General features: G+C 45.2%; 2 pseudogenes; both read left to right on the top strand.

Moving 5' to 3' along the window:
* LOC121835904 overlaps positions 1 to 17,761 on the top strand; it is a 29,814-nt pseudogene extending 12,053 nt beyond the window's left edge.
* A 660-nt stretch (positions 17,762 to 18,421) lies between these two features.
* On the top strand, positions 18,422 to 19,135 carry LOC115308582 (annotated as a pseudogene).
* Positions 19,136 to 20,417: the final 1,282 nt, after the last annotated feature.

Raw genomic sequence — 20,417 nt, 5'->3', positions numbered from 1 at the left:
CATTGGTGATTACGTTCCCTCCACACATTAGGGAGCAACAAAAAATTAGGAAGGAAAACAAAAATGTCGACCGTATAATACTTAAAAAACACGCGAGCTGGTGATGATTCATGAAAATAAAACCCGAGACTCAGTGTTCGTCCCCTTATGTGTTCCTGAGTCTCGGGTTTTATTACCATGAATCGACCGTATACACGCATGGGTGATCATATCTGAAGAGAATTAGAAGCGGTTACTTTATATTGCGGATATGCAGAATCAGAATGACTGTCTAATAACCTTTTGTGAGCTGCCATCTTTTCTACTGGGCTGTGGAACGGTTCTGAGAGTATATCGTTTTTCTCCTCCGCTACGGTATCCCCGAAGAAAACGCCGCAGCTGCGCATGCGCGCCGCCAGCCTTCTCTGCATAGTTCAAGGTCTTGTGGCGGATTACGGAGCGCTATCCGCGGGTGCTTAGCGGGCTGCGGAAACGGTCAACTCTCCACTACGGAATATGATACGCCGCGCCTGCGTCCTCAGCCCATTTGTTCGGCCCTTTTCGCCTGGGTGATAAGCGTTCGTCAGCTTTACTGTTCCAGCCTTGACTGTGGCACAGAAAACCTTACGCCGAGCATGCAGGTTATTTACGTGCTAAGTCATCACCCACAAATATGGCTGCCGAACGATTAAGCAGACCCTTCATTCGTGAGCTTTATGAAAAAAAAAAAAAAAAGGAAGGCAAAGCAAAAAATGTAAATTTGGGGGTTTGCGTGCCAAACCAACAAAGGGAATCTGGCACGCCCGAGCGGAGGGCTGAGGATTAAAGGGGGGGGGGGGGGGGGTGCAACGATTTCCAGACTTTGGTCAAAAATTTGTGGAAGTTGCCCTCTGACACTTCTAAAGTAAAACAAAAATGAAAAAAAAAAAGCAAAAAAAAAAAAACGATTTTGCCTGCGTGTCCTAGTTGCTGTGTAAAAAAAAAATAAAGATAAAAATTGGCAGTTCTGGCTTCCCTCAACTCACTCCCAATCTTCAGGGTCACACATGGTCCCCCTCCTAGTGACGTAGTTCGGGGTGCCGTGTAGCTTCCCATCAGAGCCGTATATGTAGAGAGTTTGGTCAATGGGAGGCGCGGTCAGAGCCAGGGCATGCGGCAGACTCGGAAAGAGGGCTGGGCATGCTCTCTTGACCAACCAGAAGCCGAAAAGAATCCCCTAGCGGTGGTAGCGAGAAACAGTTCTGATCAAAGGTCTATGTTCGTATATGGTTTAATAAGCGCGTAAGAGTGAAGTGTAGTAACTCTTTGTGGTTGAAAATAGGGCGCACGTGTTGTTTTGATCATGATCATGCAGAAAGATGTAAGAAACGAATGCGCCGCTCAACTCTGTTTTGCGCGGACAGGGTGTGACCGCTCGGACGGCAGATTCCCGGCCCTCGGCGTTTGGCGTACGGATTATGTCGATCGTTCCGCTAGTCGCACTCTTCCACCATCATTTTTTATGAGCGTGATTGAAACATCACGTGTACACTCTCAGAAAAATGGGTGTATTATTACACCCTTTGTCCCATATAATACACCCCAAAACTTCAATTCGACGTAGAGCGTCCTATAACCAAACAGGCGGCCCCAAATTTTACGGGGGGCTTGATAGCCGTGTGGTACAACTTATTAAGATAACTAATCTACGTATTATTGACTACAAAAAATATTATCGAAGTTTTCGTGGCCCTACTGCGAAAACTTCGTGTTTTTTTCCTTTGGTCTTTGATACGTACTTTAGCAATTTAATAAGTTTTATACCACACGGCAATCAAGCCCCTCCTAAAATTTGGGGCCGTCTGTTCGACTATAGGGCGCTGTACGTCGAATTGAAGTTTTGGGGTGTATTATATGGGACAAAAGGGTGTATGGTGATACCCTTTTTTTTTAGAGTGTACCATATTTTCAGCCATCGAGAGTTACTCCAACGCAGTTATCAGGTTTGTTTTTCGCGACCACCACCAGGGTATTATTTCCGGATTCTGGATGGTCACATTCGAATTTCTGGAGACGCCCTGGAACACGCCCAGCCCGCTTTCGGCCAATGGCGCCTCCTCATTTGTCTCCTATACTTCTCAACGAATGGCCAAACTCTCTACATATACGGCTCTGCTTCCCATGTGCTGTCTCGGAGTACGCTTCCTCTCCCTTTCTCTGCTGACATTAGCGGGCGTTATGCTGCAGCTTAGAGCCGACAGAGGTCACGTAATTTTTTCGCCGTAGTTTCTTCGGCTGCCACTTGCGGCTGCAGGTGGGGGAAAAGCTCGACTTTTGCTTTGCGATTTCGCAGCGGAATCGCGACCTTTTTTAAATATATTTTTTTCTATCCTCCGGGACACGATACATAACGTAAAAATGACTAAATATGAATTCTTTTAATTTTAAACTCGTTGCACTCCCCCTTTAATTTAGACCACCTGGAGATCTTTTGATGTGCAACCCAAATCTGAGTTACATGGCGCTTTGCACAATAAGCCTCAGTAAAATGTGCTTGTGTGAAAGTATGTAACTTTTAAGTTTATGTGCAGGTAAACCTTTAGTCTAACTTTGCGCGCAATAGTACATGATAGTAGCGCAGTGTGCATCATAACTGTATACTGCGCAGCACAGTTAGCACGAAGAAGCAATCACCAGTTTTTCATGACCTTTGTCAATTCAAATATTACCATCGGCGGTTACAAAAACTGGAAACGTTGAATATGGACCCCTCACTTATATTTTGGATTAGACAATTCCTTACGAATAGAACCCAATCCGTTGCAATTTCTAATCAGTTATCGTCAAGCACTGATCTTAAGTCTGGCTCGCCCCAGGGCTCTGTACTGGAACCCCTTCTTTTTCTCATTGATATTAATGATCTCCCTGTTAACATTTCTTCATCGATTCGACTCTTCGCTGATGATTGTGTGCTGTATAAAAAGATAGTACATACAGCCGACACCTGTGCACTTCAAAACGATCTGAACTCCATTGCTTCATGATGCAGCAGGTGGCAGATGCGAATTAACATCGACAAAACAAAATGTATGACTGTGACAACAAAGAGATCATCAATCAGTTGCAACTACGCTATCAATGCTGTCCCTCTGGAAAAGGTAAATAAATATAAAGATCTGGGTGTTTTCATTTCCGAAACTCTTAGTTGGCACGATCATATTAACTACATAGTTGGAAAAGCCAGTCGTTCCTTGGGATTCATCAGACGGAAGTTGTATTTAGCTCCCCCTGAAACTAGTTTGCTATAGCTTATAAGTCCTTTGTCAGATCTCAGCTTGAATGCTCCAGCATCATATGGCCTCCCCTCCAGGATTACCTAATTGCCAAAATAGAAAAAAAAAATTAAAAACAAAGCCGCGCGTCTCATATATAGTGACTATTCACCTTACACGAGCGTTTCAGCGCTGAAACAAAGGGCTGATTTAATCTTATTAGACGCCAGGCGCAAATTCTCCCGTCTCGCGTTCATCCACAATGTTTATTACTTTGATAGTAACCATAAGGAACGCTTATTGCCTCCCCCTCATCGTATCTTTCCCAGGCATGATCATCCTCACAAAATTCGCTTACCAACTTGTCGCACGAACCAATTTCGCAACTCGCCATTACAGCTTGTTATTGCAGAATGGAACTCATTGTCCCACCACGTTGTAAATATAACTAATAAAAATGAATTCAAATGTACATGTGAACGTTTGTTCCACTTTTCCCAGGAATGAGTCATAGGATGGTGTCCTTCTTGTTTTTCAGGTGCGAAGATAGTTTAATTTCTTTTCCTGTAGCCTAGTTGGCAAGATGCTCCCTGTTTGTGTACGAGTGTTCTTCTTTTGAGCGGGTATATTACGTTATTTTTGTTTGTGTACGAGTGTACTCTTTCTTGAGTGGGTATATTTGCATTGTTTCTTGTCTTTAAAGGAGCTGTGCAACGATATTAAGTTGGAATGTTTTTCACTATACACGAGCTTACTGGCACTAGTGGGAGTCAAGGATACTCGCACGCAACTCCGCTAGCCAAGAAACGCCTTTGTTGCGGTGTAATTTCAAGAACAAAAGCGATCATTTTCATTCAATCTCTCCTTTGCAAAATTTGATGACGTAACTCGGGGATCGCAGTACACCCAAGTGACGATATTTGAATGCGGTTCATAGATTGGACCCTAGCATTGCGTGGGCACTCGGCTTGGGCTCGTGATAATTACTAGCTCGAGAAGCATTCGGGTAGTGGCCCGTGTCCAATCGCTGCAGCGACAACAGCCGAGCCATAACAATGTCTGGAACTCAGCGCGTGTCCTGCGCTTTGCCAACCCCAGCGCGTGGCTATGATCAACATTGGCGGCATATAATCGGCTCCAGATCACGTGGCCGCTTGTTCTGGCTGCGAGTTGAGGGGGCGAACGCTGCTCGTTTTTCTTTAATTTTTTTCTGGGACTTCTATTGCGTGGGGTGAAAAACGAACGCGTGTTTCATAGGTCATTAACGTTAGGGATGCGTTTTAAGCGGTATTTGCGCAAAATACAAAAATTGTTGCATCGCTCCTTTAAGCAAATATTACGAAATTTATTGTTTTAATATTTTTGTCAAAAACGTGTACTCCCCCCTCATACAATGCCCGAAAGGGCGCTTTGAGGTATATTAAATAAATAAATTAAATAAATAACTAAGAGCAAAACTTCTAGTACGGTGAGAGGGGCTCATTTGGAGCTCCAAGGGCTCGCGTAAAACAGACGATGTGTCGGGTTACTGCAGTGTTCAAATATGGGCGCACGATCTTCAGTGACTACGAGCAGTCGTGCACACAAGTCACAACTCACTCGCCCACGCCTTGCTTAATCTTCTGAACCATCAGAACAACATAGGTTTCGTCCAGCAACAAGGGAGTTAGTTATTTTGGCAGTATAGTTTGCGGGCTGTAACCAGGGCTATCCCGACGCCGACATTAGAAAGCCCTGCCAGGCCCCTTACATGCCCAGTTCCAACGTCACGAGCCCTCAAATGTTATATGTTTTGTGAAATGGCATGTAAGGGACAATACGCTTGTGACTATTCAATCGACACAATTATAAAGACTGAATTTAGACTGGTCCAGTTCTTTTGTTGGGATGTTTTGTCGTTCTTCAAATTGCGCCTCTGTCCGTAGGTAACGAAAAATTGTTTTGACCTAGTCAACTGACCCACGGCAGGTGAAAATCAATTAGTGAAAGTGAGTACAAAAATAACGCACTGTTATCATAGGTACTCCAGATTTAGGTTCACCATAGTCATTAGGCTTTTGTCTTTGTACAGAAAAAGAGCCTAAATTAAACTGGAAGACTATTCCAAAAGCGGTTGAAATTTTGGTGAAATAGTATCAAAAATCTCAAAAGAGAGACAAACTTCTCGCTTTAAAATTAAAATAAGCTAATCCCAGTAAAAGAAATCGCTAAAAAACAAAAACTTCCGGGACAATCGATTACGTGTGTAGCTAGCTCAATTTACGTTAGCAGGTTCAAGTAAAGTTCCTGGGCGCATTTTGTGCGACAACCCCACATGAGCGGTACCCAGAACGCTGTGCCCAGCGTAACTTAACATGTTTTGCATGACATCGGACGTCTTCGATCGTGGCGCAGTTTAAGATCGGTGCCGTGCTCGCACAGTCTAGTGCCGGGTTTGAATTTCGTCCCCCTGTGTTCACTCCCTTTCCCTATATAGGCCTCGAATAACGCAAGAAACCATTTCATTTTGTCTGAATTTCACTTTTAAGCTTCCACATATCATGAAACGTGTTAATGGGATAAGTTGGTGCAGTTGCTATGTGGTCATATTTTTATAGGCACCGAAAATAACAACAAAGACCAGGACAGGCTGAACATGCAAGACGCTCGAAAAGAGCCGGTTGGGTCAGTTGGTTGATTTATCCGGTTTTGAAAGGCGCCGAAAAAAACAAGTCAAGCTGAGCGTGCGATGCAAGGCACCTGTCAGTTTATTTCTATGTCTTCTTGGAACCCAACAAAACGCAGAATGTTACGTGTCGCAATGCTTTTATTATTGCGCAAAGAAATAAAACAAAATTGTGTAATACTTTTTTACACGAGTGCAATAAAATGAAGCAGAAACTAACCTAATGTTTGCTGAAATTCTTACCATATCTGTCGTTGCTGCGATCTCAAATGTTATTAAACTGGAATCGGTGATAGTATGCGAGAAAAAACGACTGCTCAGGTGGCATGGCTCAGATATGCTGATAAGCAAACATTCCCGTTTATCTCCATTTCGCTTCACACAGATTGATTTTTTCAAAAACTAAACAAATGCTTTTTTCGTAAATGGACAGTAGCACTGACTGCATGAAGACAATTTTTGCCTCGTTTTTCCGCACGTTTCATACATCCTAAGTCTACTCTGACTACTCTTGGTTTCCAGTCTTTGGACCGATGCACAAGCTAAGAATAGGGCACGTTTCGTTGATCTTAGCGTAGCTTAAGTTACACGCACAAAAGTACACAATAACCTGAAAACCGAATGCAGTAGCTGTTGTACGAGTAGTGATCAAACTGTTTATGTGGTTGACATCATGGGACGTCGCGTTCATATGGGAGCTGTAAAGGTCGAGTGATCAAAAATGCCCACTCATGATAATCAGAACACATCTCTCCAACATTTTTTACTCTCAACTACCTACCCCCCCCTTTCCCCTACCTCCTCTCGCTCAGAAAAAAAAAAAAAAGAAAAAAAAAAAAAGAAAGAAGGGAGATCATTGCACGCGCGCAAAAGTACTTGTCAATCGCAAGAGTTATTTACAAGATAAAGTAACCAGGAGAGTGTCGCTTTAGATGTCATTATAATTGGTTTTAGCAGTGCACCCATACTTTAAAAAAAGTTATTAAGTTAAAAAGTAGTAAAAAAGTTTTAAAAAATTATGTGGCCTAACTGGCCTAACCACATAGTTTTAACGCAAGTACGTGAAAACGATCAGTTCTTTCGTTGACCCGTTCAAGACTGGCAGTTGTTGAAATATTTCAGCAAAGCGAAAACCGCAACTGCTATCGGCGCAAATGATAAACTATACGCAAATCCGAGCCCCTGAGACTTCAACAGTGCCTCTGGTATATGTGCGCGTGTGTTCACTTTGATTAGAGAATTCATCACAGATACAGTCACGGCAGTCCGGAAAGTCGAAGTGCTTCTGTCGCATTCCAATTAATGCTCGGAGCCTTTATTCTTGGCTGTAAGTATAGGTTAGGTTAGCTGGCTACTCACGCGTGATCCTAAAAACAAACGATTCCGTCAAAGCATTTTAGGCTGCAGAGTTTACGCCGCCCCAGCTTATCGGATATCAGTGATACATTACAAAAGACTCGAGTAGCTCTTGCTGTGTTACAACTTACAAGCAAAAGTAGAGAATTAAAAAAAAAAAAAAGATGATCTTCTTCTCCTTTATTAAAAACCAGCTTTGCGAGAGCACGGTCATGGTCTCATCTCATATGTTTTGCTGTAGTGCAGCATGGCGACACCACTGATTCAGATACTTTGGAGTTACTAGCGCGTCGTAAAACCTCGTTGTCATCGGCGGCTTCCTGAACAAGGTCGCGGCATGACAGTAATATATTATGTTGCGCCTACATTGCACTGTTTGCAACAGCAGACTGATGCTTCATTATCGACAAGCAAAATGTACCTGCAAAAATTACATGTAATATGAAGAGAATGCCCATAATTTTTGGTAAACCTACACCAGCTCGCCTGCGCCCTAATTGTTTTTTTTTATATAATTAAATTTTAGCGATTTTTAAGAAAGGGATCGGTAATGTAAAATAGTTAGTTTTGGAAAGTACTTTTGCCATCTCTCGCCTAGAAATCTCAAGAGGGGCGAGAGTACTAAAGTGATTAACCATTTTGAGAAGAGATATTGAGTTGAGAAAAATTAACGCAATATTGTAATTACACTTCCGAAATTTGACGGGTGATCTTGTACTCTAAACTTTTGCTTACGGAAAGGTGGAGCCATAGTCACCGGTGTGGCTACGTGCAATATGACGTCTAAACACGGCACTGGTCACTAGTAGGATCTCAAAACGCACAATAAAAATACAAGAAACCGAAAAAAAAAAATGCTCTGCTTCGTATTATGGATTTTTGCCGATCTTAATATTTAAAGTTTCGGTCAAATTTCAGAACAAAAACAACGGTTTGACAGCCCCTAGCACTGTTTATTCTAACGTGTGTCCTATATAGGCAACACCAGGTGGGTTGGCGTAGAATCAGACTTGGACGTAGTTCAACTACTCTACTCAAACTACTGTAGTTTTAAAGGGCAACTCCGGTCCATACTTTCGATTTTGGGATTATGGCTGTTTTGAATGCAGTTAGCGCCCCTGAGTTGCAAGGTGTATTTTTTTTCTCGTTATTGGGCGTAGTTTTAAAGATATCGACGTCTCAAAGTTTTGTTTGGGGCGCGGCCGACAAAACCGAAACTAGCCGCTCGAGGCCCTGGCAACACTGGAAATCAGCCGCTATGTGGACGTGACGTCGTTCTCGTCCAGCGAGTACGCAGTCCAAGCGGCACCTGTGTTGCGCTAGCCGTCGAAAGAGAGAAGGGAAACTTGTTTTAATTCTGTATACGTGGGAGTTATCCAGCATATGTAGCAAGAGTTAGTGCACCCAAAAGCTAGTGACTGGAAAACCCGTCAACTCGTTCGGTGGCGTACTGGGCGGCCGCCGCCGCGTGTGCGCTATGCCGTGCCGTACTCGTTGCTTGTATACCCAAAAGCTAGGGAAAACGAGTGAACTCGTTCGGTGCCGTACTCGGCAGCTGTCGGCGTGCGTGCGGTCTCTCGCACTCGTCGCTAGGCCTAAATTGTCATCGGGGATGGAGCGGCGTTGCTCTACGCCGCGCTGCCAGTGACGTACAGTGCTGGCGCTTTCGCGCGGCGGGTCAGTCCCAGACACGAAGCTTTGAGGCTCTCCGGCGCGTTCCGCAACAACCGAACAGACGTGTGTCAAGCTGTAGACGTCTGTTTTTTCGTTATTTTTTCCTCAGGCGCGTAAAAGCCGAATTTGTAAGCTACGACACTAGTTCACCACATAAGTTCGTCCAGGTAGTGGATCTTTGTACAAATAAAAAAAAAGCTTGCCGCACTAAAAAAAAAAAAAAAAAAAAGTTCTTTTGGCAGTCATTTTTTTCTCAAAGCTAGCAAAAGTTTTTGTGGGTGATAAAGGAAAACAGAGAACGTTAGCAAGGTGAGAACACTTTCTTTCCCTTCCGCATTCCCACCCCCACCCACATCAATTTTTTTTTATTAGAATACAAAGGATTTTAAGTTTTCCTTCGTAACTTTTGACTAAGGCAAGTGTTTTTTTTTTGTTTTTTTTTTTGCATTTTTAAATATTATATTTACCTCCAGCCGAACTCGGGCAAATGAGAAAGTTGTAACTTACAAATCCGAACTTTCGCGATTTCTTTAAAGTCCTTTGTGGTATTCACAAGAGCAAAGTTAATTAATACTGCTGCGTAACGCGTTGGAACGATTGGGAGTCGAATGTTTATATCGCATGAGCATCACGCGCCGGCTGTTTGCTAGTAGTCGTTACGGACCTGAATACTACGCACGAGATTGCGTAGTAAACAAGCAGTGACGCAAAGCAGAACATTGTTTTCGTTTTCATGACAAACTTCTGTGTTTGGAGCTAGTTAGTGGTTGTACTCTACATGCCCACCATTCCCCATTCAACAGACATTCAATGGAGCATGAATGCTCAATCTTCAACACTGCACTTGACAATGACTGTTTTATTTATTGATCAGGATACTTTTATCGTGTTTACCTTTTCTGTACATGTACGATGGGCAAAGAGCGACGGCACGGCATCCTTTTTAAGCCTCGACCCCTTCGCTGACAAGCCACAAGCAACCAACACCCCTATAGGTTTCGTTCGTAACTCTCCGGCGAAAAATGATCGGAGCAGAGCTTCGATCTGGGGGTCGACGTCCAAGGCTTTCCAAAGTCCACTCGCCGAACAGCGTTCACCCACACCTTCTCCAATTTCCGATCCGTTGGAAACTTATGAAAAAGCACCTCCGGGTTGCGCAGCGGCTTGTTTGAGCAGCCCACAGCGCTTTAAGTTGTACTCGGCATCTTTCGAGGAACAGCTGGGCAGTCTTGGGCGCACCGAGTTGCTCGCTAAAACGAGTCTAGGAGACCTCACAAGCAAATAAACAAAAGGCTATACCGAAGCTACACGGGCTACAGGTAAAAGCAACGGCTAAACACGCAATTACAAGCCGAAGTAGCAGTGGTAGCGGCACAAAGAAGAGCGCGCGACGGCTGCGCCGTGCTCCCGTCCGGAACGGAGGAAAAAAAGAGAACGATGTTGACATCACGCCCCAATGTTGCTTTAGCGATCGGCAACCCGCTGGCCGCCCGCTAAGGAGCAGCGGCTCGCGGCGGGTCGCGTTTTTATTATCGGCATTAGTTGAGAATGCGGCGTCCCACGGACGTGAAATTTTGGCCGGGGTCGTATTTTGTGTCACTAAAGCGATACCAGTAATTTAATTCATTTTGAGTTTTGGCCGGAGTTGCCCTTTAACTAATTTTCCGAGTAACTTGGTAACTTTCAATTACAGCTTTATTTGGGCAATTAGTAGTTTAATTTAATTGCGTTTTTCAGGTGACTTCTACTCAAATTACTAACTACTTTCGAAATCTAGTGCTAATTTTTCTCATCACGAAAGTTTGAGCGCAGAAATAAAGGGCGCCATCCCCCCAGTTGGACCCGGCGTCAGCGGTGAAGTATACTTCGTTTCATTTTCTGTTAAATCAAAACAATTTTTTTTTTTCAGTGGCGTAGCACTAGCACGGCAGCGAGACGCGCAATCGTCCGGATGATCTCATCGTCATGGCGCGAGACTTGAACCCTTGACGGTCAGGTGCAATCGCTCAGCGTACTCCCCGAAGGTCGTGGGAATAAAGAGGGGCCAGTTATAACAATCTCAACTTGCCGAAAAAAAAGAAAAAGGGTGAGAGTTTGTTATAAAAGATCCCTTAGCCGAGGCAAACCTCACATGTGTTTGTCTTCTATCTTGTGTACGTCTTTTTAGCGCTTTTAACCATGGTTCAATACACTCACATGTTTCGTCATGGACACCTGAGATGCCGACGCTCGCTTACGCGACCGTACACAGCCTGTTTCTCAAATTCAACGGTGCCGTTCCATCCAGCCCGTCGGTGGAACGTCATTTTAGCTTGGCTGGGGACGTCTTTAGGAGGAAAATGGGAGAACTCTTCTATCAAGGACTTTGAAAGACGATTGCTTCTGCGAGCGAACAAACTATTTTGGTGAAAACGGAAGCCATAAAGTGATTGCATTTATTTCAGGCTCACAGGGTTTTTCAGGGATCAAAACTGCTGTTCATTTAGCTACCACAAAAATATAAAAAGTAACTTCGAAAGTAACTTCAAAGTAACTCGCTACTTTTTACAGTAGTTAGTAGTTTACTCAATTACTATTACAAATGCCTAATTTCTACTCTACTCCAATTACTTTTGGCGTCGATACTCAGTAACTTAACTTAACTACCTTTTTTGGTAATTTGTACACGTCTGGGTCGAAGCACCGGGCATGTTCAAGTGCGCACGCTGGCATGAGTTCCCGTCCCGTAAACACTCCTTGTAAGGCTCGCCGCTTCCTCTTCAAGTACCCAGGGTCTCGCCAAACGGCCAGATTTGCTATAGGGAAGCCTAATACATTCTGTAGTACCCTATTTTCCGGACTATGCAAGTTTAAAAGTTCAAGATTAATTTTTTTCTAGATCCTTCACTGTGACAATCGTGAAGGATTTTATGAGTCACGGACTATATTAATGTTGATTTTCGTATGATGAACCTTCATCGTGAGCTAATACAGTAGGCATTTGTCAAGGTCTGCTCTGATACTTTTTTACGTTCGGACTAGGTGCTAAGTGCGAGCTTTGCGCTGGGTGCCGATATTTCCCTGCGGACTATGCACCGGGTGCGGAATGTAGTCCGGAAAATGCGGTAGTTCCTTCGAACTCTAGGGTTCCCGGACGATGGCTCTTGGCCTATGCCCATCCTCACATGGCCTTGGGTCACTGTACATGGACGGCAGAAGCAATCAGATGCTTGAAGTAGCCAAGCAGCCTATAAATCAGTGTGAAACCGAAAAAAATACGGGTTCGGTTACGGTTCAGGTTCAGGTAAATTTATTTTGTTCCGGTTCAGTTCCGGTTCGATTAATTCGATCCGCGAACCGGTTCGGAAATTATAAATGACAAATTGCAACATCAAAATAAATTACAAATAAAACATCTGAAATCAGCACATACGAAACGGGATACATCGTAGTGTAAGGCTCAGGGATTTCTACCAGGAATGGTTTCTTTATGTGCACTCAAAGGTTACCTCACCGACGTTTACGCATTCGGACTTCATCTAATTGGGTCCGACGCAGTAGCTGTAAAATCCGCGACCTCCTTACAAACCCACTTACAAGTAGAACTCGCTAACTATCACGCCACTTCGGCGTGTAAGCAATTGAAGGAACAGTGGGGAGAAAATACAGCTTTCTTTATTTGAACTAGCCTTCGGTAACTCAAATTAGACCCTTAAAGAAGTTTTCATTAAACAAGATACGGAATATGAAAAACACTTCACCGAACGCAACGCCAGAAGGACGTAATAGGATAAATATTAAAATAGAAGAGTTCGCTGTCTCACAAATATGTTAGCTTCTAAGTGCCTATACGAAACCGGATGCATTATTATTAGGGATGCCGCAAACTTTTTTCGAATCGAAGTTTCGATGATAAAATCAAGCGGTTCGAAAGGTTCGAAAGATTTCAATTTTTCGAATTGTCTATATCGTAAAATTCGACGGAGGTCGAATTTTCGAACTTGTTAAGCTAAGAAGTTCGACTTTTTTCGAACCGTCGATTTTATTACGCTAAAAATTCGATTTTTTTTCGAACTTTCGAACTTATTGCGCTGCAAGGTTCGATGCTTGTCGAACTTTCGAACTTGACTGACCAAAAAATCGATAAATTTCGAACTTTCAAACTTATTTATCAAGAAAATTTGAAAATTTTCGAACTTTCGAATTCTGCAAAGTCAGAGGTTCGACGAACTTCGAACTTTTAGGGTAAAAATTCGACGTTCGTCGAACTTCGAAAGACCGGCGGACGGTTTCATTTGATTTCAAGTAGTGGGGTACATTCGTAATTTTTTTTTCTCGAACTTTTACACGCGGTGCTGCGTTCCTTACGAAAGACAATGTCGTTTATTTCGATGTTCTGGCATGCTTAGGTTTAAAGAAATAAATCCCCGAAGGGGCGAGGAAGGACGACGGGTTTTTGACGATTATCGTTTGTGCCAGATTTTGAAGCACGCTGCAGGCGGAGCTATTTATGGTAGATATGTTATACTTTTTTTAAGAATGATCTATGTATAGCCTAGGTAAGTGCCGTCTTAAGATGTGATTATTGTCATTCAACGTGAGTTTCAAAGAAATGTCCAAACATGTATCTGCATGCAATTATGACCTAAACTTGATATTTATTTTCGTCTAAGTTGTTTGAGGTATCGCATTTAAATTAACACCACAGACAGTACATATCATTGCCATCTGCAGAATACAAAATAATATATTTATTGTTTTTTTCACGTTAAGGAATAAATTAACTCATGGGAGAAGATTTCTAATAGTGTTCAAGTTCAGCACGTCATTAAAAGAAACCTTTTTTTTTTCGCTTCACGTTCCTGGGACTTGTTTCTTTTAGCCTGTACACATTTTGGTAAAAGAAACTTGTTTCGAAGTTCTGAACCTCTGAATATGCAAGAATAGAACACTTCCGACGAATTCTTGGTAGTTGTTTTTTTTTCTCCTGGTTTTTATTCCCGCATTTATTATTATTATTTTTTTTTTTTTGCTACTATCGGCACAGGTGTTTAGGTCGAAAAGACAGCTTTGAATTTCCGAACCACTAAGCTTGTGACGAGCAGTGCCTTCTGACAAGGAGTTTCTAACAATGACCATCTACGCAACCTTTTATGCATTGAAGAGCGACAGTAGCTATACATATGCATAAATAATTTCAGATTAAAATAAGCTCGACCACGCCCTCTTTCCCCGTATTGTTTCCTTTAACAGTCCGAAATACCTGCAAGGGGGAGAAGAAGGCTAAAGCCCCCCCCTCCCCCCCCCCCCCCCCCCCTACCCTCTTTCCCCCCGTTTTTCCTCTTCCGACGCCACTTGTATGGTAGAACGCTCCTCAACCTCGAGTTGTGTCGGCTTTTATGCTTTTTGCGAGGCGATTCCTCCGTCCCAGAAAATAAACCTCCAGGACAATTATAAACATCACCGGATCGGATTACTACCAGCGTGCAAGGGGTGGCGAGCTAGTTTGCCAGGTCGCTTCAAGGTTTTTCTGAGCCTCAACCTCCTGCTCGCCCCTGGCCGTTTCGAACTGGATGAGTCTCGTAAAACAGTGTGTTCGTGCAATCACTACTGCGTGATGCAGGTTAAAGACCCCTCCCCCCCCCCCTCCCCTCCCCCCCCTCCCCCCCCCCCCCCCCCCCCCCCCCCCCCTGGGGGCTGGCGGTCACAATTCTGCACTGGCAAAAGTCCGGGACACTTCGCAGAATCTGGATATCACACCCTAACTTTTCTAAACCTTGATTTTGTGAAAATAAGTGAGTCGTGAAAACGTTGTTTGAAACTGAAACTGTGGAAAAACCTGAAAATCGGACTTCGAACTTTGAAAAGTTGGATTAAAAAAAAATTTTAAATCTTCAAGGTTTTTTTTTTTTTTTTTTTTTTTTTAAATTTAGCGTTAAAAGGGAATCGAAACCTTCGAACTTTTCGAACTTCATGCAAGAAGAAATTCGAAATTTTCGAATTGTTCGAACTTCATGTCTATAAAAATTCGAAGCGTTCGAAGTTTTCGAATTTTTTCTACAAAGAATATCGAAATCTTCGAATTTATCGAACCTGAAGTAAAAAATATTCGCAATATTCGAATTCGAAATTTCAAAAACCGTGAAAGCTTCGAAATTTTCGAATTCGAAACTCCGCTGTGGTCAAAAGTTGCGAATTTTTCGAAATCGAACCTTGGTCGGTACGAAAATATCGAAATTTTTCGAAATCGACCTCAGTTCGCTTCGCCAATATCGAAACCTTTCGAAATCGAACCTAGGGTGGTTCGCGATATCCCTAATTATTATCAAACTCCACAGCCTTTTCTTTTCTCATTCCGATGGAAGCAAGCTTCAAGAACTCGCGCGTTCTAGAAACGTGTTATGAAATGAGCACACAGCAGCATTTAGGATTTACGAAATTGTAGAAAAATGAAATCCCGTAACGCGATTTTTTTTTTTTTTTTTTTTGCACAGCCTTTCAATTTTATTTTTTCCGTGTAAGCCGCGACCAGCGCAATACTGGTTCCTACGTCAAAATTCATGGATGCAGCGTTTGTCAAGATTCATGGATGCAGCGTTTATATTCCTAAGACTGAGTGGAGAAGAAAAATATGTAAGCGAGGTGTGTGTCAGTTGACGGCACTTAAAAAACAAATGGCATTGACAGCTCATTCATTGTCAACAGCGCGTGGCCGAACCGTTTTGACATGAGCCGGTAACCGCTATTTTTTTTCCGGTTCAGTTCCGGTTCGGGTTCATGCGATAACAATATAACGGTTCGGGTTCGGGTTCAGTTCCGGAAAAAATACCGGTTCGGTTCCGGTTTTCGGTTCGGTTCCGGTTCGACACCCTGCTATAAATATGCTTATCGCAAAACAAAGCAATAAAGCGCGAAACACATGTACGACGAAACCGTCCGATCCGACGTACGGACTGCCGGAACGACCTTGGGGGGAGAGGGTTTTCATAGCATCGGAGAGCGTTAAAAACCCTCGCCTCCGACCGTCGTATTGCGCGGTCGGACGTCGGATCGGACGGTTTCGTCGTACATGTGTTTCGCGCTTAATTCAGAGACAAGACCAAGAGGCTAGGCTCTGAAAGGCTGCGGAAGGAAGATTTTAGTTTCGGGCGCTTCCTTCGTATCGCCGGAGGAAAGGGGTCGCTGTGTCTCTCGCCGCAAATCGCCCTTTATACGCTTAGCGTCCAAACAGGATACTACAAAACTCACGACTCCGGCAAATCGTGCGGCGCACCGCTTCCGGCCGTCGGGGGGAAATTTGAAATTTCCCCCTGTCAAATCTGCCGGGGGAAAACGTCCCCTCGTCAAATCTCCCCCTCGCTTTACCCTCGCTACCTCCACGGCGGCCATGCTTTGCTCATCACGTGGGTCCGGAGAGCCGCTCACTTTCTGTTGGCTGTCAGTCAATCGCTCAAGGCCTCCGCCGCTTTGGAAGTCCCGAAAATGGGAAAGGGAAGACTCGGAGTGTGAGGGGGCAAGCCAGGCGAGCGCGTGTCGTGTCCAAGGTCGCGTCATCGTCCAGCAGTTCTGTGGACTGGATCGGATTCCCGCGACTCTTGTTCCCAACGTACCTCGTATAGACAAACAAACCTGGTTGGTTTGGAATTTAATAAAATAAATTATATATTCTTAAGTTCTCAGTGTTTCTACATACAACTAAAAGTCTCACTGTTGCGCACTGCACTTTTTTTTTTTCGACCTACGAGCGTGGATATTGACGAAAAAAAGCGTAGCCGGGGCGGCCGAAACACGCGCTTCGACGCAGGATTCTGCCAAATCCACCCGAAGCCGGACCTCTTCGGCCTTTCTGCCGAGGTGACGGCGGTAGCAAGGTCGGTGAGCCGCGGGAGATAGACGGGCATCAGGAACACCATTGGCAGGTGGCGTGTGACGTCAAGTCTGACGAGCACTAGAGTTCCTGTATAGGCTCCCCACCGTAGGTAGCATATACAGGAACTCTAACGAGCACCGACGTTGAGCGCCGCATGGGGGCAAGTTTTGAAACTAGCCCGAATCTCTCGAAATCTTGACCTTGCGAGGTCTGGACTTTATTCCAAAATGGTTCGGAACTTCTCCAAATGGACCTGTCGCACCTCAACAACCTCCTGCATTTCACTCCTTGGAGTCTGGTCCTCAACACCCCATCCGTAGTAGATGATGCTTATGACATGTGGCTGGACATGATGAGCGCCATCGAGGCACATTCTGTGCCTTCCAAGCATCTGTCCGGCCGTCGGAGGACCCCCTTGATCTCCAAAAATATTATACGCCTCTCCAACAAAAAGAGAAAACTCTTTAGAAAAGCGAAAAAGACTAATCGTCCAGACGTCCTTACTGCAGCACGTAAGGCACAACGAGAACTGAAGAAGTTGGTGTATACGGCCCACAAATATTACCTGCGCATGATCGCCGAGAAAGCTGCACGCTCTCCCAATCTTTTCCCGTCGTATGTGAAGAGCCAATGCAGGTCGTCCTCTGTCCCGGAGTTCGAAAAGGATGGCACTGTTCTCAGTGACCCCAAGACTTTTGCTGAACTGTTTAGTGACCATTTCTCTTCTGTGTGGGCTTCCAATGCTGCCTTAGATGTGCCTCTACCTCTCGGCAGTCCTAGTACCCAAACATCCGACTGTGTTCTGCCAGGCCAACGATCACAGAGGACGACGCTATGGAAACGCCGCGCTGCCTCAACGTTTCCCAAAGCGCGGGACCCGATGGCATCCACCCAGCATTCCTGCGAGCCTACTCCACCAGGTTATGCCCGGTCCTTACCCAGCTTTTCGGGAACTTCCTCCTGGTGGGAAAAGTGCCAGGACAGTAGAAACGTGCCATAATGACACCTGTGCAGAAAGGAGGCGGAGGCAAGGCACCAATTGACACTACATCATCATACCGCCCCATCTCCACGACCTCTGTAGTTTGCAGAACCATGGAACGCGTAATAAACAAGAAACTGATTGCTCACTTTGAACAACATAATCTGCTGACAGTGCATCAACACGGCTTTCGACCCGGTCGCAGCTGCGAGTCTGCACTGACTGTTCTTGTCCACAGTGAGTATCTGGATGGTCGTACCCCCTCTGCGCTTGTCCAGTTGGACTTCCGACAGGCATTCGACAGAGGAGACCACAAGATTCTCATAAGCAAGCTCTCTGCCTTTGGTGTATGTAGGGAACTCCTTAACTGGTTGACAGACTTTCTACATGGGCGTACTCAGCGTGTTGTTTTTCGTGGTGCTGTGTCTGATGCAGTTGGAGTCTTGTCCGGTGTGCAGTGTGCTTGGCCCCACTCTCTTCAACGTGTTTGTCAAAGATGTTGTGGCGCCACTACGGAGCAAGCCCCTGGTCTACGCAGACAACCTCACACTCATCCACCCCACCTCCGACCCCATTCACCAGCAGCAGCTCCAGCACGACCTTGAGGCAGCATACGGCTGGTCCTGCCAGAATGGCTACAACTAAACTCTGACAAGTTCTCGGCCATGATGTTCTCCTGTGCCCGACGTCCGCTGCCCCCCCCCCCCCCCCCCTCCCCCCACCTGTACCTCAACGGCTCTACCCTCAGTTGGAAGCCAAGTGCGAAGCTGCTTGGTGTCACTTTGGACCCTCAGCTTCGCTTCTCTGCTCACATCGGGGAGGCGACCTCGGAAGCACGCCGACAGTTGGGTTTCTGTCTCCGGGTGTCCAAAGGCGCTGGACCCGAGACCTTGCGGCAGCTCCTCACTGCACTCGTGCTCGCACAGCTGGACTGCTGCAGTCCAATATGGAACCCGTACCAACTACACCTTGTGGCGGCGCTGGAAAGTGTGCAACGTCGGGCTGCCTACGCCACCCTGATGAGGCAGAAGCACTCCAATCTAGCCCGTTACCGGGACACGCGAACTGTGCATATGCTACAAGCCGTCGGATGGCAGCCTCTAAGTCTACGACGAGCGGTGGCCTCTGTAAGACTTTTGGCTAACATTTCCAGAATTCAGCCGGATGTGCTCCCTGGCGCTTAGCGTCAAAACCGGTCGGGCATCTTGCAGTCAGTGTTTGCTAGGACGGACAGACACCGTCCGTCTTTCGCGGTGAGGGCCATTACTCACTAGCATTCACAACCCGCTAGCCTCACCCTGTGCCCACCCACGTCACGTGAAGAAATGGAACTTTTCCGCCGAGAGATGGCCTCTCATCTGCGCCACTCGCTGTCATAATCCTTATTGTATATGTACAGTCGGGGCGGGATGGGGCGCGGGCGGCCGGTCGACGGTTCTCGGGGCACCGCCGGCGCTTCGCTGGGGCTTGGGGCGCACCAGGCTGGGGTCGAGCACATTTGAGTAGGATGTGTTCGGCCCTAGCTTGGCGGGTCCCGGGCTTCGGCGTGGCGCTGGGGGCCGTCGGTTTGCAGTTCGAGTTCCAGTCCGTTTCCGACTGTGCATAGTGTTGTTGTCATTAGAGTTTATTGTTTATCTACCCCTTCCCCCCCCCCCCCTCTTTTTTTGTAGTTTGGGTGTTGCAAGCCACCTGGTATGGGCCTTCAGCCTATCTGCCGCACTCCGTCTCTTCTGAGCCGAAATAAACTAAATGAAATGAAAATGAAAGGAACTTCACCCGTATAGTGTCAAACCTAGAGCTTCGGCGATGGAGGGGCATTGCGCTCTTCCAGACATTCTAGTTTAGCAGTGTTGTACGGAACGGCGTTCCAAGGAACGGCGTTCCTAGAACTCGTTCCTTCTGAGGAGGAACGAAGGAACGCCGCCGTTCCATTTTACATCGGTGGAACTGGAACGGGAACTCGTTACTTTTTTACTGGAACGGAAAGAGTAACGGCGTTCCTTTTTTCGTTTAGTGGGGTCATTTTTATTCTATTTTTACGAGGGAAATTTTAAAAGTATAAAAGCTGTATCATTACGAAAATATTGTTTTTAAATCGTTTACGTTTTGGTTACTTATCTTAGGATTTATAGTGTGTGGTCCTCGCTTAGTAAGAGTCGGTTGCTGGAAAGTAAGTGGACATAAATGTTTTTTTGTTTTCTTTGAGTGCCCGAGACTGTGGTACAAAAAGCAAAACGTTTAGTCCCACGAAAATACACAAAGAGGGACGTTTCAAACTCAGCTACGTTATTTGCTTCCACGAATCCTCACACACACAGAAATCTAAGGCCGACTACAGCCATTTCTAAACTTTTATAGAGAGACCTACAGTTACAGCAAAATCACAGGTTACGAGACATCGAACGCACTTTTGTATCCCGAACATTGGTCACTTAAACGATACAGAAAATTAACCTTTATTCCCTTTCCCTTTTTCCCCCACCTTCAAACTGAACAACGAATCCAACACTGACTTTCCAAAAGCATACCCCCTCCTTCACTTGTTCGTCTTGCGGAGAGCAACATCAAGAAGCAACTATTGTTCAGTTCGAACAAGGGACTTTGTTAGATGGAAACGTGTCAGGTTGTTGTAAAACGCTCGTGCAATGTGGGGTAACCGTA

The sequence above is a fragment of the Ixodes scapularis genome, unplaced genomic scaffold (genome assembly GCF_016920785.2).
Source record: "Ixodes scapularis isolate PalLabHiFi unplaced genomic scaffold, ASM1692078v2 PGA_scaffold1__304_contigs__length_218370807, whole genome shotgun sequence".
In the NCBI taxonomy this organism is placed as follows: Eukaryota; Metazoa; Arthropoda; class Arachnida; order Ixodida; family Ixodidae; genus Ixodes; species Ixodes scapularis.
This window is presented reverse-complemented; position numbering and strand designations above follow the sequence as displayed.